This window comes from Papio anubis, chromosome 1 (genome assembly GCF_008728515.1).
Source record: "Papio anubis isolate 15944 chromosome 1, Panubis1.0, whole genome shotgun sequence".
Taxonomy (NCBI): domain Eukaryota; kingdom Metazoa; phylum Chordata; class Mammalia; order Primates; family Cercopithecidae; genus Papio; species Papio anubis.
This window is the reverse complement of record NC_044976.1, coordinates 22,922,496-22,947,843: the sequence shown is the minus strand read 5'-3', so window position 1 is coordinate 22,947,843 and position 25,348 is coordinate 22,922,496. Positions and strand designations below refer to the sequence as shown.

General features: G+C 49.5%; 1 protein-coding gene and 1 long non-coding RNA gene across 4 annotated transcripts in view; one reads left to right on the top strand and one right to left on the bottom strand.

The window, feature by feature from the left end:
- NCMAP (non-compact myelin associated protein) overlaps positions 1-25,343 on the bottom strand; it is a 52,267-nt gene extending 26,924 nt beyond the window's left edge. Inside the window, exon 1 of one of the 3 annotated variants that reach the window (XM_017958309.2) lies at positions 25,287-25,343. The gene's annotated coding sequence lies outside the window, so the exon portion shown is untranslated. Of the gene's footprint in view, positions 1-3,949; positions 4,306-13,808; positions 14,724-25,286 lie in introns of those variants that run through there. The other 2 variants (XM_009201840.4, XM_009201844.4) reach the window with 2 other exon arrangements.
- Positions 10,254-17,609, top strand: LOC116274551. Its single transcript, XR_004183304.1, has 3 exons — positions 10,254-10,342; positions 12,438-12,525; positions 17,571-17,609. It is a non-coding gene; the product is annotated as an uncharacterized LOC116274551 (long non-coding RNA).
- Positions 25,344-25,348: the final 5 nt, after the last annotated feature.

Sequence of the window (25,348 nt, the reverse complement as noted above, 5' to 3'; positions counted from 1 at the left end):
CAAAACACGGTGAGACCCCGTCTCTACTAAAAATAATAAGAATTAGCCAGGTGGTGTGGCACGTGCCTGTAGTCCAAGCTACTCAGGAGGCTGAGGCAGGAGAATCGCTTGAACCTGGGAGGCGGAGGTTGCAGTGAGTCGAGATCACGCCATTGCACTCCAGCTTGGATGACAGAGCAAGACTCCATCCCCCTGCCCCCCGAAAAAAAGAGGAAGACAAAAGTTAAGGCACAGCTCCACTCTGCCCCCCTCCACCCCTTCCCTCCGTCCTCACCACTGTGGGCCTCCTCCACCCTGCAGAATAGAGTGAGTTCTGCCCCTCTGCAGAGACAGCCAGGAGGAGGCAGACCTGCACTGCCTGACATGACAGCCACATATAGCCACAGCGAGTTAAAGAAAAATGAATTCCACTTAAATACAATTAAAAATGCAGTGCCTCAGTCGCATTAGCCACGTTTCAGCTGCCCGGCATCCGCTGTGGCTGGTGGCTCCTGCGCTGGACAGCACAGGATTCTGTCAAGTCATTTTGGGCAGTGCTGCTGCAGGCTGTGGCCCTCACAGTGTGGTCCATGGATCAGCAGCACTGGCAGCTCTGGTGCTTTGTTGGGAATGTAGACTCTCAGCTCCACTCAGGCCTGCTGGCCAGAACCTACCCCTCGGCCAGACCCCAGGTGATTCATAGGCACATTTGTCTGGGAAGCTTAGCTCTGCCAAAGGCTAATCTCTGGCTGAAAAGGGGAATATCACAGCCTAGGCTCTGGGAAACTGACTAGTCAAAGGGAATAGATCTACAGATACTGATTGACTAGAGAATCCTCTAATACAATGGCCAGGTTCTGTCCAGTCGGCCTATGGAGAGGCTGCTAGTTGACAAGCTCTGCCCACCTCACCTAGAGTTTTGAATGGGTTTTTGTTTATTTATTTATTTTTGAAACAAGGTCTCACTCTGTTGCTCAGGCTGGAGTGCAGTGGTGCAAATCATAGCTCACTGCAGCCTTGGACTCCTGGGCCCAAGTGTAGCCTTCTGAGCAGCTGGGACTACAGGTGCCCACCACCATGTCTGGCTAACTTTTTAAATTTTTAGTTTTGTAGAGATGGGTCTTGCTATGTTGCACAGGCTAGTCTTGAACTCCTAAACTCAAGGGATTCTCTGGCCTCAGCCTCCCAAATCGCTAGGATTACAGGCATGAGCCACCACCCCCAGCCTGTGTCTTACTCTTAAATAGAAACAGATAGCCAAGGACCATCAACAGACCTTTGAGAGGAGAAAAGTTCCAAGCATGACAAACAGATAGCAAACAAAACAAATGAACAGATGGAGGCATTTAAGGCAAGTAGAGACAATGCACAGAGCAGAAGAAAACATCAATATATTCAGACAGCTAAGATATTGCATCTATAAAACAAGAACAGGATGCTATGAGAAAGGACACTTTTGGGCATGCAAGTCTTTTAAAAAAAAAACACAAAAACCCACCCTGCCCCATGCACCTTTTCCCAGGAAGCCCCTGGAGGATGCACCCACTAAAGTGAGGGAGGGGTGAAGCAAGAGAAGGGCAGGGATTCCAGGGACCAGGGGCTCCAGCCTCCAGCAGGAAGGAGCAAGAAGACGCGGAGGTCTGAGCTGCCGGGCACCGTCTGGGGGTAACCAGCCTGACTGGGGTGGGGGAGATTCTGTCAGCCAAATTAAAAATGAAACCTGTAGATTTTCTGATGTGTTTGTCTAGATGGAAAGGAGATCTACTCTTCTCTTCTGTTGGGGAGCTCGGGGGATGAGTTTATGAGAGAAAACTAAGCGCTCAGTCAGGTGTGGTGGCTCTCATCTGTAATCCCAGCACTTTGGGAAGCTGGGGCAGGAGGATTGCTTGAGGCCAGGAGTTTGAGGCCAGCTTGAACAGTATAGTGGGACCCAACCTCTACAAAAAATAAAAATTAGCTGGGCATGGTAGCATGTGTCTGTAGTCCCAGCTATTCAGGAGGCTGATATGGGAGGATCACTTGAGCCCAGGAGGTCGAGGATGCAGTGAGCTGTGATCGCACCACTGCACTCCAGCCTGGGAGACAGTGAGAACCTGTCTCAAAAAAAAAAAAACAAAAGAAAGAAAGAAAAAGAAAACTAAGCTCCCTCCCCCAACAGGCTTAGGGATTAAAACCCCTCATTTCTATTCCAGCTACCCCCCTTCCCGCCGCACTCCCAATTTCTCTTCACCACACCACACACCCTCTGTGGAGGCTCTAGGAAGCAACTCCTTGTCCCAGGATCCTGGAGACCCCAGTTGGAAAACTCCTGAGTCCATTGCCCTCTCTTCTACAAATGGGGAGACCGAGGGCCAGCAAAGCTCCGAGGAGCACATAGACAGAGGAAGGTTCATTGGTAATTTATTTGGTACTTTTTTTTTTTTGAGACAGTGTCTCATAGGCTGGAGTACAATGGCATGATCTCGGCTCAGTGCAACCTCCCAGGTTCTCGTGCCTCAGCCTCCTGAGTAGCTGGGATTACAGGCACATGCCACCATGCCTGGCTAATACTTTTGTATTTTTAGTACAAAAGGTCTATGTTGCCCAGGCTGGTCTCCAGCTCCTGGCCTCAAGTGATCCACCCGCCTCGGCCTCCCAAAGTGCTGGGATTACAGGCGTGAGCCATTGTGCCCAGCCTATTTGGTGCATTTTTTTAGACCTCCTTTCTAATTCATTCAAAACAAAATGGATAACAGCAGTAGCAAGAACCAAACCACCCCTAAAGGAGCCATGGCCGGGAGGCAACTTGTGAGACCCCCTCCCTGGCCCATGCGTCTCTCCCTCAAGCTTTCCTTGCAACCACCCTGCTGTTGGAAGGCACTAAGTCTCCCAAAAGCTCAAACTCAGGTTTCTGAGTTACTTCTGCCACCTACAAAAAGCAAGACTATGTAGATGTAGTTGATATCTATGCCATGAACAGGGCAACTGAAAACTTCTGAGAAAAGAAAACTGGGGATGGAAGTGCAGGAAAAAATTCAAATCCAAATGAGTGCCAGCAATCTCTTTGGAACCAGGTGTGTTGACATCCAGAATCAAGGCCAGGCCAGGCGCGGTGGTTCAAGCCTGTAATCCCAGCACTTTGGGAGGCCAGGGTGGGAGGATCACTTGAGGCCAGGAGCTGGAGGCCACCCTGGGCAATACAGTGAGATCCCATCTCTACAAACAAAAAACAAACAAACAACAACAATAACAAACAAACACACACACACAAAAAAACAGAAAAACAAGGCCAGTGCCTTCTTACAAACTCCAAAAATTTGAGTTTATCCCTAATGAATCTTTCGGTGGCCTCGCTTTTGTTTCTCTGTCTCTTTCTCTGCCTTATTGAAGGGCTTGGCTAACCTCAAAGTGTTTATTAATGAGTTAAGGATGACAGTTCTCTGGGAGTATCTGCATTTTAATATGAAATTCTAGGAAATCTAGTGCTCTTTAATTTTAGCATGTGACATCCTTTTTTTTGTTCATTTGTTTGAGACGGAGTCTCGCTCTGTTGCCCAGGCCTGGAGTGTAGTGGCACGATCTTGGCTCACTGGAATCTCTACCTCCTGGGTTCATGTGATTCTGCCTCAGCCTCCTGAGGAGCTGGGATTACAGGCGCCCGCCACTACACCCAGCTAATTTTTTTTTTTTTTTTTTTTTTTGCATTTTCAGTAGAGACAGGGTTTCGTCACATTAGCCAGGCTGGTCTTGAACTCCTGACCTCAGGTGATCCACCTGCCTTGGCCTCCCAAAGTGCTGGGATTACAGGTGTGAGCCACCTGCCCTACATGACATCCTTTCTTTGAGCCCCAAGGTCTTGGTCTATGGGGCTCACTGCCTCACCTGCTTAACACAGTCACCTTGAAAACTCCAAGAGAGGCCTGAGATGGGGGGCAAGAACCCTCGGCTGGAGTTAGGAGTTCTGGATTCTAGTCTCACCCCTGTTACTTACTTGCTGTGTGATCTCGGGCAGGCCACTTGTTCTGTCTGGACTGCAGTTTGCCCTCCTGCAAAGTGAACAGCTGGGGACCAGGGATCTCCCTCTCCGGCCCCTTCCTCCTTGTGACTCTTCCAGCCTCTCACTTGGTTCAGGACGTGGTCCCTCACCCTCCCCGAGGCTTGTTTGCCTCCACACCCTCCATTCCAGAAGGAACAGCCCTCCCCTTTCCTGCCGAGCCTGGGCCTGGCAGTCACTGGACTCCAGAGAGGACAGGAGTTGGGGAAACAATCCCAGCCGTTCAAGCTGCCCGCGGTGTGCGCTGGCCAGTGGCCAGTCACAATAGGCCCAGAGATACAGAGGGGCGTTTGTCTGGGGGACCTGCGGTGTCATTTAAACCTACACTCTCGCCTTGGCCCGCCGCCTGTCTTTTCTTCCCACCCTCTCAATCAGCAGTGCCAGCCCCCAGCTTTGTCAGGAGGTGGGATGTGGATGTCACACGGACCTAACTGGCCTTTCTGTGGCTGGGAAACTGGACCAAGAAAGGGAGGTGGGGGAACAGGCAGGGGAGCCATCTGTGCAGGGTGGCAGTGGCGAGGGTGGAGGGTGGGGACAGTGAGGGAGGGCAGGAGAAGATCTGGATGGGGCAATGCGGCTGTACAGAGAGGATCAGGATGAGGGAGCTAGTTCCGACTCCTTCACTAACTAGCCAAGTGACTGTGGGCAAGGCACTCTCTTCTCCTCTCCAGGCCTCAGTTTCCTCAGTTTTTTGTTGTTGTTTTTGTTTTTGTTTTTTTTTGAGAGCGCAATGGTGCGATCTCAGCTCATCGCAACCTCTGCCTCCCAGGTTCAAATGATTCTCCTGCCTCAGCCTCCTGCCCACAGCCTGGTGTTACAGGCATGTGCCACCACGCCTGGGTAATTTTGTATTTTTAGTAGAGAAGGGGTTTCACAATGTTGGTCAGGCTGGTCTCGAACTCCTGACCTCAGGTGACCCGCCCGCCTCGGCCTCCCAAAGTGCTGGGATTACAGGCGTGAGCCACCACGCCCGGCCAGTTTCCTCAGTTTTAAAATGGGGCAATTGCTCCTAATCTGTGAGGACTGGGTTAAATACAATGATGAGCTTGCAAATGCCCAGTGTGGCTTGGTGAAGACAAGGATTTGGACTCAGATGGACCTAGGTTCAGATTCTGCCTCTGCCACCTTTAAACTCACTGTTGTAGACAAATTATTCGCCCTCCAGGAGCCTCATTTTCTCATTTGGATTATAAGGATCAAATAAGAGCTGACAGAAAGCACCTGCCCAACAAACCTGTCTGAACGAATGAAGACTCAGCCGGGTGCATTATGACTTCTGGGGGCCCTCCCCGCACAATCCGTTTTCGTGGGCTCTAAAAATTTTATTTTTTTTCCTACCTGAGGGAAAAAAACTGAAACTTTTTTTCTGCTCTAAAAGTTCTTTCCCCTGCTTGATTTTAAAGAAATTAAAACATCTTTTTTTTTTTTTTAATCTGAGATGAAGTCTCGCTCTGTTGCCCGGGCTGGAGTGCAGTGGCACAATCTCGGGTCACTGCAACCTCCGCCTCCCAGAAATTAAAACATCATAATGGGCCCTTAAAAGTATTATGGGCCTTGGCCAGGCATGGTGGCTCATGACTGTAATCCCAGCACTTTGGGAGGCCAAGGTGGGCGGATCACCTGAGGTCAGGAGTTCAAGACCAGCCTGGTCAACATGTTAAAACCATGTCTCTACAAAAATACAAAAATTAGCCAGGCATGATGGTGGGTGCCTGTAATCCCAGCTACTTGGGAGGTTGAGGTGGAAGAATTGCTTGAACCCGGGAGGCAGTGGTTGCAGTGAACCAAGATCATGCCACTGCACTTCAGCCTGGGCGACAGAGTAAGATTCCATCTCAAAAAAAAAAAAAAGTGTTTTGGGCCTTGTCTACTGTGCTTAGTGGTCCTGGTACTGCTGGTTCAGGGTTCTCTCAGAGCTGACCTGTCCTGGACACCGTCTCCAATGTTACTGGTCCTCTCATGTTGTCTCTGAAGAATCTGCTGCAGAGCTCAGAGTCCTGGGACATGGTATATGTCAGGGTTCTCCAGAGAGACGGGATCAATAGGTTATACAGATGCAGAAGAGGGAACTTACTAGGGGAATGGGCTCATGCGATTGCAGAGGCTGAGAAGTCCAGTGACAGGCCATCTGCAAGCTGAGGACCTTGGGACGTAAGGAGCATGGCTCAGTCCAAGCCCGAAGGCCTCAGCACCAGGGACACTGACGATATAACTCTCAGTCCCATTGGCCGGGTGCGGTGGCTCACACCTGTAATCCCAGCACTTTGGGAGGCCGAGGTGGGCAGATCACTTGAGGTCAGGAGTTCGAGACCAGCCTGGCCAACATGGTGAAACCCTGTCTCCACTAAAAATACAAAAATTAGCTGGGCACGGTGGCATGCACCTGCAATCCCAGCTACTCAGCAGGCTGAGGCAGGAGAATCACTTCAACCCGGGAAACGGAGATTGCAGTGAGCCAAGATTGTACCACTCTAGCCTAGGCAACAGAGCAAGACTCCGTCTCAAAAACAAACAAACAAGCAAACAAAAACCCTCTCAGTCCCAGGCTGAAGGCTTGAGCACCTGGGGGTCACTGTGTGAACCCTAGAGTCCAAGGGCCGGGGGACCTAGAGTTCTGCTGTGCAACACAAGAGATGAGGGTATCCCAGCTCCAGGAGCTAGACTGACACATTCCCCCTTTTTTCTGTTTTTTGTCCTCTCTGGGTCCCCAGCAGAGTGCGTGGTGTCACCCACACTGAGAGCAAATCTTCCCTATCTAGTTCACTGAGACTCGCTCGTTCATCTCTTCTGGAAACACCATCGCAGACACGCCCCAAAATAATGCTTTACCAGGTTTCTAGGTTTCTTTTCTAATTTTAATTATATTTTTTGTGGAGATGGGGTTTTCCTATGTTGCCCAGGCTGATCTCGAATTCCTGGGCTCAAGAGAGCCTCCTACTTTGGCCTCCCAAAGTTGTGAGATTACAGGTGTGAGCTGCCAGGCCTGGCTGGTTTCTAGGTTTCTCAGTCCAGTCAAGTTTTTGTTTTCGTTTCTTTTTTGCAGGGGGGACAGAGTCGTGCTATGTCGCTCATGCTGGAATGCAATGGTGCGATCTTCGCTCACTGCAACCTCTGCCTCCCAGGTTCAAGTGAGTCTCCTGCCTCAGCGTCCTGAGTAGCTGGGATTACAGGCACGCACTGCCACGCCTGGCTAATTTCTGTATTTTTAGTAGAGATGGGGTTTTGCCATTTTGGCCAGGTTGGTCTCAAACTCCTGACCTCGTGATCCACCACCTTGGCCTCTCAAAGTGCTGAGATTACAGGCGTGAGCCACTGCGCCCAGCCCCGGTCAAGTTGATACCTAAATTAACCATCATAGACACTGACGCCTCGCCCTCTACAGAGCTGAGCTCAGGGGTCCGTGCTTGAGCCGAACCGCCTGGTTTCAATGTGATATGAGTCCTGTCCCTGAAGGCTGATGGGATCCGGGAGAACCTCAAGTGTGAAGGCTGGGAGGACCCAGGTCTGCCCCGTAGACAGGCATGGAGGTGTGTGAGCAGGGCCTGGCTTTCCTAGACCTGGGGTGTAGGGCATGGACACTTGCCACCCAGTCATGGTTGCTCCTTCTGGGCACCTCTTCCATGCCCACCACTGGGCACGGGCTTCATGTTCACAGTCCCATTGGATCCTTATCAAACTCCATTCTGCTTCACACCCAGGGTCACTGAGGCTCTGAGAGACTGAGTAAATCGTCCAAAATCACAGAGCTACTGGGGCAGGATTGGGACCCAGTTTTCTGCTTCCCAAACCAGGGCCTGGCAGCACCCATCCTGCCTGCTCCTTGACGTGTCAGAGGAAAAGTGGAAGAGACTTTTAGGACGTGCGGAACGTGTGAGGCAAGTGTGAGCCGGGGGTTCGGGAAATGCAAACATCAGCAGGAAAGAGGTTTGGAGAAGGATGTGGTGGGTGTGCTGGTGTGCTGGTGTGCTGAGCTCTCCAGGGGCCCTGTGTACTCCTAGGGGGAGGGGGCTGAGCAGTGGGGAGGGGCAGCGAGTGTGTGGGCAAGTGTGTAAGCGAGTATGCATCTGTGGGCTGGTGTGTCCAGAGCTGGCCTGGCAGGGGGAGCTTGGCCAGGCGGGGCTAGCAGGTTCTTCACTTCCTCACTGAGCTACCCAGAACCATATCTGTTACCCATGAACCATAGCAGGTGCCAGGCTCAGCCCCAACCTGCACCATTCAGTGACCACTGACTGCCTCGGGAAAGAGCAGGTCAGAGGCACAGGAAGGAAGGGGCTGATGGGGGTCGGAGCCTCAGACCTGACATTTACCTTGGACAGGAGAGTCCTTCTTGGGGATGCGGAGCCCATCTCCACCTCCAAGTCATATCCCAGTGGGGACCCCCTCAGTGTGATCCATCCACCCTACGGTGGAGAGGATAGAAAAACCCTCTCACCTTAAAATCCATCAGCTGTACAGCCACCCCAGAGGACTTTCTAGAAACACATCTGACCATGCTCGCCACTGCCCCAACCTTGGGTGGCTACTCATCAGCTAAGGTGAATGAAGTCCCAGTCCTCAGCCAGGCTTTCACCACCCAGCCGCATCTAGATCTGTGCTGTCCAGCGTGGTGGCCCCTGGTCACACGTGGCTATCTGAGCCTCTCAAATGTGGCTGCTGTGAGTTACAATGTATTTTAAGTGCAAAATGCCCATGGGATTACAAGGATTTAGGACAAAATAAAAGAATGTAAAACATCTCATTCATAATTTTTTTCTGCTGGGCCTGGTGCTTACTGAGCCTGTAATCCCAACAATTTGGGAGGCCGAGGCAGGCAGATCACTTAAGGTCAGGAGTTTGTGACCAGCCTGGCCAATATGGTGAAACCTCGTCTCTACTAAAAATACAAAAATTAGCCAGGTGTGGTGGTGCGCACCTGTTACCCTAGCTACTCAGGAGGCTGAGGTAGGAGAATCGCTTGAACCTGGGAGGCAGTGAGCTGAGATCGTGCCACCACACTCCAGCCTGGGTGACAGAGCGAGACTCCATCTCAAAGAAAAAAAATACACACACACACACACACACACACACACACGTATATATGTATATATGTATTATATATAATGTGTATATATAATATGTATTATATATAATGTGTATATATAATGATTTTTTTCTATTGATTACATGTGGAAATGTTCATATTTGGAATACACTGAGCTATATAAAATATCAAAACTTACCCTGTTTCTTTTTTCTTTCTTTTTAAGATGGAGTCTTGCTCTGTCACCCAGGCTGGAGAGCAATGCCGTGATCTCATCTCACTGCAAACCCAGCCTCCTGGGTGCAAGTGATTCTCCTGCCTCAGCCTCCCAAGTAGCTGGGATTGCAGCCATCCACCACTATGCCTGGCTAATTTTTGTATTTTATTTTATTTTATTTTATTATTATTTTTTTTGAGACGGAGTCTTGCTCTGTTGCCCAGACTGGAGTACAGTGGCGCCATCTTGGCTCACTGCAAGCTCTGCCTCCTGGGTTCATGCCATTCTCCTGCCTCAGCCTCCTGAGTAGCTGGGACCACAGGCACCTGCCACCACACCTGGCTAATTTTTTGTATTTTTAGTAGAGACAAGGTTTCACTGTGTTAGCCAGGATGGTCTCGATCTCCCGACCCTGTGATCTGCCTGCCTCGGCCTCTGAAAGTGCTGGGCTACCGTGCCCGGCCCTCTTTTTACTTTTTTAATGTGGCTGCCAGGACATTTACAATTACATATGTGGCTCACATTATATTGGACAACACCAAATCATACTCTGTCCTTCTCTCTTTCCTTTATACCCAAGGACGCTGAGAACTCCAAGAGAAGTCTCAGTGTCCCTGGGTGTGAAGCAGAATGGGATTTGATGAGGATCCAATAGGACTGTAACCATGAAGGCCAAGCCCAGTGGTGGGCATAGCAGAGGCGCCCAGGAGCAATTATGACTGGGTGGTAAGTGTCTACCACCCACACCCTTCTCCTACCAACACCAACTCATTCATTTGTTCATACATTCATTCATTCAGGAAATATCCATTAATCATATATTAGGAGCTAGAGACTGTGGCACTGAGCAAGGATTGGGCACAGGGCACCTGGCATGTGCCTTCCCCCATGTGTGGTCTGCATCACCAGGAGGCAGATGCGACACTAACAAAGAGGTGCTGTGAGCTCAGAGGCTGAGGGTGCTGAGCAGGGGCCTGCGGGAGGGCAGGCCACCTGAGCAGTGGAATTTGAGTGGCACCATGGGGTCATTAAACTCTTCGGCTGTGGGGTCAGACTGACCTGGATCTGAATCCTAGGACTATAATAATAGCTTGTATGTACTTAGTTCTAAGTGCTAAGCCCCCGTTAAGTACTTTGTTTGTTTGTTTGTTTATGTATTTAGTTTTTGAGTGAAATCTTGCTCTGCTGCCCAGGCTGGAGTGCAGTGGTGCAATCACGGCTCACAGAAGCCTTGACTTCCCCAGCTCAAGGGATCCTCCCATCTGCACCACCTCCCAAGCAGCTGGAACTACAGGTGTATGCCACTGCACTCGACTAATTTTTACTTTTTCTTTTTGGTAGAGATGGGGTCTAACTTACTGTATGTTTATTGGAGTGTCTCTCCACCCTAAGCAAAAAGCGTATTGTTTGTGAAAATTTCTAGGCTGGGCATGATGACTCACGCCTGTAATCCCAGCGGTTTGGGAGGCCAAGGTGGGCAGACTGCTTGAGCTCAGGAGTTCGAGAGCAGCCTGGGCAACATAGGGAGACCCTGTCTCTACAAAAAAAAAAAAAAAAAATTAGCCAGGCGTGGTGGCTCACACCTGTGGTCCCATCTAGAGGTTGAGGTGGGAGATCACTTGAGCCCAGGAGTTCAAGGCTGCAGTGAGCAGTGATTGTGCCACTGTACTCCAGCCTGGGTCACAGAGCAAGAAAAATTGTCTCAAGAAAAATTTTTTTTAAGTGAGGAAACTGAGGCCCAAGGAGGTTGAGTAACTTGTCCAAGGTCACCAACTGAGGAAGGACGTGACCCCAAAGAATCTGACTTCAGAGTCTGCTCCATGTTTTGAAGGCTTGAAGAGGAGAATTTAATGAGCACTTACTATGTGCCAAGCACTTTTCTGAAAACTTTATAAATAAGCTTTTATTCGTGTAGTTTACATTTTTATTTGTATAACTCATTTCATTCCATGTCAGCCCTAGGAGGTGGGTACCGTTATTTCCATTTTACAGGTAGAAAAACTGAGGCCCAGAGAGACTAAGTATCCTGAGGTCACACAGCCAGTGAAAGCGGCAGAACTAGGTGGAACTTAGGCCAAATACACCAGAGTTCATGCTTTTGGCCACTCCACTTTACTGCTGCCGCTCAATCAATGCACATTGTTATTATTATTATTTGACTGAGACTTTATGAGGTGGGAAGGGAAGAATGCCAGTCTAGCTGGGAAGAACAACGGGAGTGAAGTCTGGGGAGGAGGGGGTGGGAACGGGCACATTAGGGAAGGAAAGTGTAGGATTTCGTGAGTGGGTGGAAGACCGAAGGTCACAGCAGAGTGAAGTCTAGTGCCCAGGGCGGGCCAGAGTGGAGCCTAGATTCAAGAAATATGTTGGGGCCAGGCATGGTCTCTCATGCCTGTAATCCCAGCATTTTGGGAAGCCGAGGCAGGTGGATCACCTGAGGTCAGGAGTTCGAGATTGGCCTGGCCAACATGGTGAAACCCCGTCTCTACTAAAAATACAAAAATCAGCCGGGCATGGTGGCAGGTGCCTGTAATCCCAGCTACTCAGGAGGCTGAGGCGGGAGAATCACTTGCATCCAGAGGTTGCAGTGAGCTGAGATCACACCATTGGGTGACAGAGCAAGTCTTCAAAGAAACAAAACAAAACAAAAAATATATTGGGAATTAAAGCTGTGGAAGGACTTCCTCCACAGTAAGGAACTACCATGCTCTGGGCTCTCAAGAACCCCTATATTATGAGCTGGGTATGGTGACACATGCCGGTAGTCCTAGCTACTTAGAAGGCTTATTCAGAGCTACTTGGAAGGCTGAGGCAGGAGGATCTCTTGAGCCCAGGAGTTTGAGTCCAGCCGGGGCAATATATCAAGACCCCCGCCTCTAACAACAACAACAAAAAGGATCCCTATTATGGGATGAGTTTGTTGTGGATTCAGTTTGAGATGCTTGAAAATGAACCAGTAGTGGTCATAGCCAAACTGACCTGGCTCGGCTGGGTGGCCTTTAGAAAGTTACTTAACCTCTCTGTGCCTACATCTCCTTTTCTGTAAAGTGCAGGTAATAACAGGACCCTCTTCATGGGGTTGCTGTTTAATACTACTACCACTAATAATAAATATAAAGTCTCTGGCAGTGTTCGGCACAAAGCAGCCCTTTAATACATTTCCTTTCTCTCCCCTCCTCCACCTCTAGGAAGATCTCCCCAAACCCCCAGCCACACAAGAATCGAGGTTAAAATCAGCAATGGATCTAGCACCACCGAGGTTCCCGAGGACCCCAGGTCAGTAAGGCGAGGGAGGAAGAAGAGAGGGCAATGTCAAGCCATCCAGTTTCCAAATGTGTCTAAGACAGAAAAAGGAATAACTAGAACTTGTTTCCCTCTCCTTCCTGCTGTGTCAACTCCGAGTTACATAACTGAGCTTCTCTGTGAGGTGCCTCATAGGGGCCTCCAGGAGGCAGGGTTGGCAGTGACATAAATAAATATTTCTGTGCTCTCTGCCCCCGGGCTCAGGTTCTGAGCAAATACCACAGCCTGAGAGGGAGGCTGTGACAAGGAGGAAGCTCTGGGCTGTGAGTTGCCCAGTGTTCCAGGCCCAGCCCTGCCTGGAAGGATGTGAATGGGTCACAGGCGGGTGCCTGATTAGGTACGAGCGGTCACGGGAGTGTGACCTGGAAGGAGAGACTCCAGTACGGCCAGGGCGTCGCGGAACCCTTGGTCGATTCTCTCTATGGATAGAATCGAGGCCACTCTCCTGCCCCACCTGGTATTCAATGCCCTTTACAATTCATTCCCCGTCACCTCTCTCCTGCCTCCTCTCCCATCCCATCTGGACACCCACGTACTCCACACCGCGGCTCCTTGAGGCTATTGAGTTTTCCCCAAGATTTGTCCCCCCTCTGGGAATGTCCTCCACTTCTTGCCTCCTCCATGAACTAGAAAGGGGGTGGAGTAGACAGAGATAAGGGCTTTAGAATTAAACTGGGGATTGAACTCCGGCTTAGTCGTGTCCCCTTGGGCTCACGACTTAGCCTCCACGCCTGTTTCCTCAACCGTAAAGGAGGCTTTGTGACTCCTCTCTAGTTTTCTTGTGACACTCAAAGGAGATGATAATTGTTAATATTAAGTGTCAATCACTTAGCCTTACTGTATCGACCAGGCCTGTGTAAGGGTTTGGTGTGCCTAAGTCGCTTTAGCAGTGCACGTTAACCCCCTAGCAGAATGCCTGGGCCTAGTGGGTGCTGATAATCTCAGCTCCTTTTTCTCCAAGACCTGCCCAAAGCCTCTCCTCCTATCTCAAGCAGGTCAGGCTCCTCTGAGACTCTTCCCAGCATCTCATAGGTACCTTAGTGATAGCACTTACCACATGAAAGTGTTGTTTTCGGTAGGGAGGTCCAGCTTCCTTTCTATTCTAGGTGCTCCCTGGGGGACAGACCTGCCTTAGTCATAGCCATCCTGCCAGCACCCAGCACAAGGCCTGCCATTTAGAAGGCACTTGAATGAATAAACGCGTGAATGCGTGCGTGCATATAGGCTGCATGGAAGAGATGGGCTTAGGCAGGTACCTGAGGATGGGTTGGTTCCGAACATATGCTTGACTCTCTGGGGTCCGGCTCCCTGAGCTCAGGGCCTGGGCCCTCTCAGCTCCATGCAGACTCAAGGGGCAAGTCACAGCCTCCTTTGTACTTTTACATTGGATATTGGGTATTTTTATAGTAAAAAAAAAAAACAGGATATTTGTCCCGGCAAAGGGTTTTTGGGCCACAAGTCATCCAAGAGGGAATCTAGAAGCTATGGACTGGAGTTTCCAGGATTCAGGTTTATGAATCATAGACTCACCTCCACAGTGCCTGGTCTGGCATTGTACCCAGCATACAATAATTGTCTAATAAATGCTTAGTGGATTTGAGGCGGTGTGCTTTTTATGCCATTGTGGCGCTGGGATATGTAACTGTGAAGGAATAGAAGCCTCCAGCCTCTTCCCTGGGGAGCCACCTGTTGAAGGAACTAGAATTACAGACCTTTGCTTTCTGCACGGTTTCTACATTGTTCCAATAGCAATGATCATTTCCAACTTGCTGCAGAATCAAGTTCTAATGATCTGTTGTGGGAATCAAGGTCTTCCATGAACTTGCCTCAGTCTTACTGCACCAGCCCCTGTCTCCTCCTCCCTTCCCCCCGCCAGGCAGAAAGAGCAATTTCCTGTCTCCAAAACTCACCAGTGCTTCCCAGCTATGCAAATTGCAGTTTCCAAAGACAACCTCATAATATCTCCCATTCCATATTCTCTCCTGTAGTGTGAACCGGCCACGGCCCACATCAAGAGGCGGAGTCCATTTCTCCACTCCCTTGAGTCTGGGTGGGCCCTGTGACTGCTTAGACCACTAGAATATGTCAGAAATGGCCAGGCGCATGGCTCATACCTGTCATCCCAGCATTTGGGGAGGCTGAAGTGGGAGGATCACTTGAGCCCAGGAGTTAGAGACCAGCCTGGGAGCATTAGTTTGTTTTCTTACTGCTGTAAAGAACTGCCCAAGACTGGGTAATTTATAAAGGAAAGAGGTTTAACTGCCTCGAAGTCCGGCACGGCTGTGGAGGCCTCAGGAAACTTACAATCGTGGAGGAAGGAGAAGGGGAAGCAAGGTAACTTCTTCACAAGGCGGCAGGTAGGAGAAGTGCCAAGTGAAAGGGGAAGAGCCCCTTATAGAACCATCAGATCTCATGAGAACTCACTCACTATCATGAGAACAGCATGCAGGAAACCACCACAGTGATTCAATTACCTCCATCTGGTCTCTCCCTCGACAAGTGGGTATTAAGGGGATTACAATTCAAGATGAAATTTGGGTGGGGACACAAAGCCTAACCATATCACTGGGCAACAGAGTGAGACCCTGTCTCTACAAACACACACACACACACACACACACAAATTAGCCAGGTGTGGTGGTGCGCACCTGTAGTCTCACCTATTTGAGAGGCTGGTGAAATTAAGAATATGAAAGACCAGGAAGAAGAGCAGGGAGAAATAACAGATGCCATACAAAGGAAGAAAAATCAGGTTGGCATTATACTTCTCAACAGCAATACCCGATAAAGGAAGTCAAAGAAGTGAGGTGGGTGGATTGATTGAACCAGGAGGTGGAGGCTGCAGTGAGCCATGATCACGCCACTGCACTCCAGCCTGGGTGACAGAGTGAGACTCTATCTCAAAACACACACACACACACACACACACACACACACACAATCTTCTATCGCTTCTAAAAATGGAAAACCAGTGTCACTTGCCATTAATAGAAGGTAACAATGACATAAATTAGATGAAATAGATCAATGTCATTAAATTTTAGCCAGACAGTGTCACCTCCCAAACTGTCCAAGCCCAGGATTCACTCTCTCCTTGTTGAAAAGACGAACAAGTGTTGCAGTGACACTGGTACCCAGACTCTGGGTTCCAATATCTGGGCAGTTACAGTGTATCGGCTTCCAGGTCACTGGATCCAGGATGTATGTGTCCTTGAATTCAACAGTTCCCTGTCAAGTTCAGTTTCAATCTCCAGGGCAGCCTTGAGATTCTTCCACTTTCCTAGCTATGGCAGATGCTGTAGCTCCCCAGTCTGGCCAGTTCTGCAGTATTTTGGGAGCCTCTAGCCTTTCCTATATTTAAAAACAAAAACAAAACCAAAAAACCAAAAAACGAGGTGTATAAAATCCCCTCCTGCCTAAAATGCCAAGTATTGCACTGAAGCCTGACTTCCCACAGCTCTTGCAGGATCTCCTGAACATTTCTTTTATTATTTATTTCCTGCAAGAGTATTTTCAATGTGGGTCTTTGTGCATTCCACCTTCTGAGGCTTTATTTGCCTAAGAATATTTTTATTGTGACCTCATGTTTGAATGACAAATTGGCTGGCTTTAAAATTCTGGATTGAAAGAGTTCTTTTTAAAAAATTACTAGTGACATCACTTCTTTGACTTTCTTTATCGGGTATTGCTGTTGAGAAGTATAATGCCAATCCAATTCTTGTTCCTTTTTACGCCATCTGTTATTTCTCCCTGCTCTTCTTCCTGGTCTTTCATATTCTTAATCTCTCCATGATACCTATGTGTGAATTTTTCCTTATTCTTTTCTACTGTTGGTTACTCTATGAGCCCTTTCAATCTGCACTCATTAAAAAAAATTTTGGAACATTTAAATCTCCATTATTTCTTCAATTATTTATTTCCTCATCTCCACTTTTATTTTTCTTTCCTTTTGGGAATCGTATGTCTACTCTCCATCTCTCTCAGCTTTTTTTTTTTTTTTTTTTTTTTGAGACAATCTCACTGTGTTGCCCAGGCTGGAATGCAGTGGCGTGATTTCAGGTCACTGCAACCTCCAATCTCCCGGGTTCAAGTGATCCTCCTCTTGCCTCAGCCTCCTGAGTAGCTGGGATTACAGGCATCCACCACCACACTCAGCTAATTTTTGTATTTTTAGTAGTGATGGGGTTTTACCATGTTGGCCAGGCTGGTCTCAAACTCTTGACCTCAAATGATCTACCTGCCTCGGCCTCCCAAAATGCTGGGATTACAGGCGTGAGCCACTGCGCCTGGCCTCTCTCAGCTTTTCTTTTCTATGTGTTGTCTCTGTTTCTTTCCCTGTTGCTTCTGGGGATAATTCTCAATCTGATCATCCTATCTACTCGCAAATTCTTCAGTTGTATCCATCCTGATATTCAGGCCATCTATTATGTCTTTTATTTTTTTAATCTTAAATTTTTCATAGCTAATGTTTTGGCTTGGTTCTCTCTTATGACTTCTTTTTTTCCTCTTCATTGCAGCAGTTTTTTAATGAAAGCTGTATGTAAGATTACTTTATTCCTACATCTTCCCAATTGCATTTTCCTTGTATTTGGGCTTTTCTATTCCTACTTGGTGAGATTTAGCTTTCTGCTCAAGGATCTCAGTCTTCGTTCAGGGTTAAGCGCCCTGCTGGGGCGAATGGCCAGCCTTCTCCCCCTGCACATGTCCAATGCAGATAACATATTTCTTCCCATAAACTTGGACCACTTTGCTAATTTGCTGACCTCTGTAGGGTGCTTGTGCAAACTGAGCTTCTTCATGCTTTCAGATGGGCATGGACCGAACATTATATTTCTGTCTCAGCTCTTTGGAAAGAGGAGAAGACATAATCTTCCTGTAAATATGGGAAGCTGCGTTACAATACCGCTTATGGTTCTTGTGAGAGTCATAAAGATTTCTTGACTTTCAGAAGTCCCTTAATTTCTGTTTTTGTTTGTTTGTTTTTGTTTTTGAGAAGAAGTTTCTTTGTTGTTGCCTAGGCTGGAGTACAATGGCATGATCTGGGCCACCGTGACCTCCGCCTCCTGGGTTCCAGTGATTCTCCTGCCTCAGCCTCCCGAAGTAGCTGGGATTACAGGTATGCACCACCATGCCCGGCTAATTTCGTATTTTTAGTAGAGATGGGGTTTCCCCATGTTGGTCAGGCTGGTCTTGAACTCCTGACCTCAGGTGATCTGCCCACCTCAGCCTCCCAAATTGCTGGGACTACAGGCCACCATGCCCGGCCAAGTCACTGAATTTCATTTTGGCCACTGTTGCTTTCTCAGTGATAGCTGAGAAAGGGAAGTGCCTGTGACTTCTTGTTCTTACATTATTTCATGAATTTCTTCCTTTATCTCCTTAAGTATAATCATGCTTTACTTTAAAATCTTGGTCCATCTGCTTCAATAATTCTGCTCTGAATGGCATATGTGGTTTGATTTATCTTTCTTTTTTCTTTTTTTTTTTTTTTTGAGACGGAGTCTGGCTCTGTCGTCCAGGCTGGAGTGCAGTGGCCGGATCTCAGCTCACTGCAAGCTCTGCCTCCCAGGTTTATGCCATTCTCCTGCCTCAGCCTCCCGAGTAGCTGGGACTACAGGCGCCCGCCACCTCGCCCGGCTAGTTTTTGTATTTTTTAGTAGAGACAAGGTTTCACCGTGTTAGCCAGGATGGTCTCGATCTCCTGACCTCGTGATTCTCCCGTCTCGGCCTCCCAAAGTGCTGGGATTACAGGCTTGAGCCACCGCGCCCGGCCGATTTATCTTTCTTTTGTAGTAGCTGCACTTCTCAAGTGTCTAATTATTCCAGCAGGTGAGTTCATGTCCCCCCAGGGATGCCAGCTCTCTGTCTGGTAATGTGCCCTGGAGAAAGGGCATAAGGAGGGGGAAGGGATGAGCCCCAGGGCAGGAAGCCATGCAAGCATCCTTGGCTTTTCTGCCTGGCACTCTGCCAGCTTCACCTTTAAGTTCCCAGAGAAAAGCAGGCTCAGTAGGAGGTAGACTCTGCTTGGGAGATTCTCCCAGCTGGGGGTGGGGATGGGACTTTAGGGGTATTAGTGGGGAAGTCAACGCCTGATCCCCTGCCTGTTTTTATAATTCCTCACTCCAGCAGGGCTGTAGCTGCCAATATGTGCACCAAAGTGACAGGCAGTGATTGTTTCAAGACAAAGAGCAGGGGAGCTGAAGCAGGTGAGCTTCTCTGAAGGACAGAGCAGTGGGTGGAAAGGGCAAGAGTTCAGGCTCTGGGGTCTGTCAAGCATTCGTTCATTCCACATTGAAAGCTGGTATGTGGCGGGCATTGTGTTGGGTGATAGGGAGACAGTGGGGAACCGGGCACAGTCCTCACCCTCAGGGAGGTTACAGTCTGACAACAAACTAACAGACGTGGATCCATGTTGGCACTGCCAGCTGGGCAACTCGCTTAGTCTTTCCAAGCCTCAGTTTCTTCATCTGCAAGATGGAGATGATAATAGCACTAATGTATAGGGTTCCTAAGGCTTATCAGGAGACAAGGCTGCAAAGTGATTCGTAGAATGCCTGGCACTTGAAGGCTCTCAAAAATGTTAATTATTGTTGTCATTATTGTGACTAATGATGCTGTTACTGGGAATGAGGAACTTGGAGCTGTTTAGAAAAAAGATAAATGAATTGCTTTTCATCCTCTGGGCAAACCAGTTACCCTTAGGAGACAGAACATTCAGAATTTCAAAGAAAGAGGATTGAGTGGGCGTGGCTCTTAAAAAGTTGAGGTAAAAAGCAGCAAGGCAAAGAAATAAACCAAGTTTCATTTTCTAGCAAGAACTATTAATATCATTAAAGGTTTTCAGATTTTGGATAACTGATCTCCTTCTCCAGTTCTTCGTCCCTCCCCCCCTCCTTTTTTTTTTTTTTTTTTTTTTTGTTTTGAGATAAAGTCTCGCTCTTGTCCCCAGGCTGGAGTGCAGTGGTGTGATCTCGGCTCACTGCAACCTCCGCCTCCCAGATTCAAGCAATTCTCCTCCCTCAGCATCCCTAGTAGGGGTATTACAGGTGTGTACCCACCACACCTGGCTAATTTTTTTATTTTAAGTAGAGACAGGGTTTCACTATGTTGGCCAGGCTGGCCTCGAACTCCTGACCTCAGGTGATCTGCCCGTCTCAGCCTCCCAAAGTGCTGGGATTACAGGCGTGGGCCACCGTGCCCGGCCCCTCCCTTCCTTCTTTCTTGCTGAAGGCAGTACTGTGAGGTTAGAGCTTCCATAGCGTTGGGCCGGGCTGGAGTTTCATTCCTTTTCTTGTTGGCTGGAGGACCCATGTCTCCATTAGGTGCAGGTGGCATGATGCCCAGAGTACCTTTAGGGGCCCACAAAAAATGTTTTCATTTCTTTTAAAATCCAGAGGAAAAAGTGACTTTCAGGTTGAAGAAGATGTTTTGATATACCCATGCAGTCATATAAATATCATTGTAAATATTTCTTTTTCTTTTTTTGAAACAGACTTTCACTCTTGTCACCTAGGCTGAAGTGCAATGGTGCGATCTCGACTCACTGCAACCTCTGCCTTCCCCATTCAAACGATTCTCCTGCCTCAGCCTTCCAAGTAGCTGAGATTACAGGTGCCCGCCACCATGCCCAGCTATTTTTTTTTTTTTTTTTTTGTATTTTTAGTAGAGACGGGGTTTCACCATACTGGCCAGGCTGGTCTCGAACTCCTGACCTCAGGTGATCCGCCCTCCTCGGCCTCCCAAAGTGCTGGGATTATAGGCGTGAGTCATTGCACCAGGATGATTTTAAATATTTCTTATGGGGCATGGGGCCCATGAAGGCAAAATTGCCCCAGGCTCAGGGAAGTCAGAATGCATCCCCAAGGACACCATGGAACAATAATACTCATCTCTGGGGGTGTTAAAGGGCCAGGGCTTGTATAGCACTCAGCACTGTGTAGGCACCTAAGAAGCTCTTGGCAAGCAAGTTAACCATTTGTTTCCTCTATGAACTACAAGTTGAAACCTTAGGAAACCTCCAGGAGGGTCATGGGATTGGGCACAGCAGTGAGGGGAAGTCGCACAATTGCTTTTTTTTTTTTTTTTTTCTCCTATGAGATAGGGTCTTGCTCTGTCACCCAGGCTGGAGTGCAGTGGTGCCATCACAGCTCACGACAGCCTCAACCTCCTGGGCTTGATTCTCCCACTTCAGCCTCCTGAGTAGCTGGGACCACAGGCGCACAACACCATGCTTGCTAAAGTTTTTGTTATTTGTAGAGACAGGGTCTCCCTATGTTGGCCAGACTGGTCTCAAACTCCTGGGCTCAAGTGATCCTTCTGCCTTGGCATGAGCCACCACCCCAGGCCCACATTTGTTTTTTATTACGCGACAGACTAAGGAAATACCCCAGGTGGAGGAACAGATGAAAACTTCAAAGCAAGGCCACTGTGTTTTGGGGTGTGCAAGAAACCAGACAGGCAGCAAAAAGAGCTCTTTCTGAATTCCCAGTGCAGGTGTTAGCAAGCACTGAAGAGGTGGGCCGAGTCAATGAACAAATGAATGAACCAATAATGAGGGAATTGTGGGAGGAATTTTTAAATCCTGAGGTTGTTTGCCCCAAAAGGTAGCTCCCCAGACACAAGTTTCTTCGGAGGCAAAGGGAAACTTTTTTTTTTGAGGTGGAGTCTGGCTCTGTCTCCCAGGCTGGAGTGCAGTGGTGCGATCTCAGCCCATTGCAAGCTCCACCTCCCGGGTTCACGCCATTCTCCTGCCTCAGCCTCCGGAGTAGCTGGGACTACAGGCGCCCGCCACCACGCCTGGCTAATTTTTCGTGTTTTTAGTAGAGACGGGGTTTCACCATGTTAGCCAGGATGGTCTTGATCTCCCGACTTCATGCGTGATCCGCCTGCTTCAGCCTCCCAAAGTGCTGGGATTACAGACGTGAGCCACCGTGCCTGGCCACAAATTTTGTATTTTTAGTAGAGACGGGGTTTCACCGTGTTAGCCAGGATGGTCTCGATCTCCTGACCTCGTGATCCGCCCGTCTCGGCCTCCCAAAGTGCTGGGATTACAGGCTTGAGCCACCGCGCCCGGCCGGCCACAAATTCTTAATAGGTGATTGCAGAGGGTACTATCGTCTCTGGTTAAATTAGGAAACTGAGGCTCAGAGAGGTAATGTGGCTTGAGGCAGAGTACAGGGCTTAACACCCTGCTCATCTCTGCCTCCTCGGGGCTGTTACGTGGAGCAAAGCCCTCCAAGCCCAGAGGCCCCAAGCAGGTACCGGCCCCACAAGGGCCCCCATAGTTCAGGTGTGTCCAGCCCAAGCAGGAGGCCCCTCGGAGAAGGCCTGAGCCCAGCTAGAGAACAGGCTTCTCTGTCTTAGAGGTTGGCACGCCCTCTGTTCCTTCCTTAGACTAAACTGCAGCCACTACCTTGGGGAATTTCAAACCACATGAGAAGGTCCCACTATCCAGCTCCAGCTCTGGTTCCACCCCCTCAGCTTCACCTACACCCCTACCCTGCTCAGGAATCCACCGAGACTCACTGCTGGCTCTTTTCTTGACTCAGTCCCCTTCCTTCTTCCTGCCTCCTCCTGCCCACCTAGGATCTGTACTTCTGATTAGGAATTCATTTCAGTGTAAACAGCAAGACATCCATCCTTCTAGGTCCCAAAGAAAAGAGCAGGACTCCAGGGGCCGAAGTGCCAACGACTGCCTCAGGAGACTGGATGGATGGTGATGGGGAAACCGATAGGGGAACGAGAACGAGGCTTGGAGGTTGTCCGGGAGAAACAAACCAGCTGCTGCTTCCGGGCTGACTTCAGAGGCCCCTGGACAGCAGCATGCAAAGTGGACATCTTACCGCAGGCACTTCTGGCCAGCAACAGGTTTAGCCCAAGTTACAGAAGTTCTGTTTTGGATATTTCTCTTCAATATCAAATATATATCTTTTTAAAAGTCAGGAGAATAGATGTAATTTTGGGTCTTTTCATCATACATGAGGGTTTTTTTTTTTTTTTTTAAGAAATTAAAAGAGTTTATTGGGCAACTTAAAATCCACTTTACCTTTCTTTTTCTTTTCTTTTTAACCTTTCATCCCAATTTATTGGAAGACTGTAAAATAAAGGGAAGTGTTGCTGCATTTACAATTCCCAGAGAACTGCACTGCTTACTGAGTGTGGAAAGCAGTTGGAGTTAGGAGAAATGGCCTTCCCAGCTCTATATGACTCTGAACATCCTATCCAGATTCCGGCTTGCAAACCCTGAGAGTGACAGTGTGCTCTGCTCCCTGTAGAGACCCTGTCACCTCTAACACACCATGACCCTGTGTCCCAGGAGCAACAGGATGGGAGGGGGTTCAGCTTGGACGTCACTTTCTCCTCTGGGAGCCCCGGGAACAGCGACATAGTGTGAGGCCTCCCCCTCAGCTGTCAATGTCTAGCACTAGATCCTTTTCTGAGAAGAGGCATTGGTGATGGTAGGAGAGAGAGTGGAGGTGCCAAATGTGAGACAGGGGGTAGGGACAGTGGGGGGACCACACAATGAAACAAGAAGCTCATGGTCAGTTAGTCAGAATCTCTTCTCTCAAAGCCAAAAGCCCCGTCCCTCAGCCTGGGTGAATGCATTCCACATGGACTCCTTGAGCCCCTCCTGTGAGCCAGATGCCATGCTAGGTAGGGACACAGTGAGAAGCAAGGCAGGCTTGCCTCCCTGCTTTTCTAGAGCTTAGGGCAAAACACAGATATTAAACAAGGGTTGTTGGCAATTATGGGAAGTGTTACAAGGAGAAGCTTCGAACTTGGCCCTTTTAGGGGGTCCAACGCCTCCTGACTGTTGACATACTCCTCCAGTCTCCACCTCCACTTTAGACCTTTGCTTCTCACATATTCGTGGTCAACCCAGGGAGATGGAAACCCACTGCAGCTGCCTGCCAGGATGTCACAAAACTAAAACTAGCTTTGCTTAGAGTGGCTCTACCTCAAGGACACAGCTCCTTCCTGGCTCCAGGCAGGAATGACCACAGTCCACATGGTGCTATGGAGCCCAGGAACTGGCCCAGGGGATAAGCTGTTGATAGGAAACCACTACACCAGATTCCCACAGAGCCCAGCCAGTTCCTCAAGCCCAGCTCACCGCACATGCCGTGGCTGGCTGGCTTGGCACTATGCTGCCTCCCCACAGCTCACCTCGGCCCCAGCCAGCAAAGAGCCCAGCAGGGACAAGGTGAAGAATGCCCCATGCCATGAAGGGATCACGGGAAGCCCCTTCCCTTTTCCTCCTCCCCTCCCACCAGGCATTCATAGTCCTTTGGTGTCTCTTGACTGCCTTTCTTTCCCATCTCCCCACTTAGACAACATGAGTAAAGGTATTGGTCTACTTAGAGTTCCTGCTCCATCATCCACTCCCACGGGCTGCTAGGACTCAGGATTCCAGTGCCCTTCTCTACCCCGGTGCTCTGGCTGTGCCTGTCACTTTCTACTGCCACCACCAACACACGCATGTGCACACACACACACACTTACACACATGCACACATACACACATGCACCATAGGAGGGGGTGTCTATAATCTGTTGCTCTGGGCTTATGCTTATAACTGTTCCATCCACCTGGACCATTGTCTCTGGCATCCATACCCACCTCTTAGAACCAGCCACCTGTAAATTCACTATTTGTGTCAAGCATTGTATTTCATACTCATTCATTCATTCATTGGACAAATATGTATTGAGACCTACTGCGTGCTGGACACCGTGTTGGTGCTGGGGATACAAGGGTGAACCAAATAGGAATCATCCCTGCCCCCAAGCAGCTGCTAGCAGACATTAATAGCTCGTGTTTATTGAGTGCCTATTATATACTGACCCTGTATTAAGCACTTTCTGAATTATCTGATTTAATCTGTCAGAGAAATTGTTTCATTTAAGGAGCACATCAAACTGAACCATAGAGAAAAGTGTGGACTTGCCCGAGACTGTTGGACGGCCTTGGCTGAGGGGTAAAGCAGGGACTCCAAAGTGCTGCCCTAACCACTACCTTTCCTTTCCCTGCCCCACTCAGATGCCACCTCCTCCAAGGAGGCTTCCGGAATCTTCTCCCAGACTCAAGGGCTGCCTTGGTCTCTCTAATCCAGCCTTCAGATTTGACACATCCATCTCCTCCTCCCACAAGGATACCCAGAGAACTAGAGCCGTCTCTGCATCCTTCCTCAGGAGCGCAGTTGGATGAGCGACCCCCGAGCCCCTCCAAACTTGCGGCGGATCGGAACTAGAGCCCTGGGCTCCTTCTCTGCCATGGGTTTTCATCTCGCTGAATCGCAGATCTTCCAGAGGGGCCTCTGCATAGGGCCGACCCATCAAGGCGCCCATTTAACAGATGAGGTGGACAAGGCCCCAAGTGGGTAAAAGCTCCTTGCATCTCCAGGCCGGGTCAAGGTCGACCCCCTTTTCTTCCAGCGAGCCTTGGTCCCTCCGCCAGACGCTTGGGTGAGGAGGGGACAGGGAAACCCACTGGGGACGGTCAGCCTCCCTCCCACCACCCCGGACCAACGCCCTCTCCGTGCAGACCCCAGGCACTTCCTCCAACAGAGGTGGGGGCGAGACTGGGGACCCCTCGTCCCCTCCCCCAGGCCCTCCTTCGCCCAGCGCGGTCTGCAGGTGGACAGGAAGCCACCGCACCTAGGCCGGGCCGCTCCTCGCTCCTCGCTCCTCGCTCCTCGCAGCCCTGGGCGCCCCGGCGACCAGACGCCTCCTACCTGCTCTGTCGAGCCCCGCTCGGCCTCCCGCCAGCGCCGCCGCTCTCCCAGCCTGGGTCCCC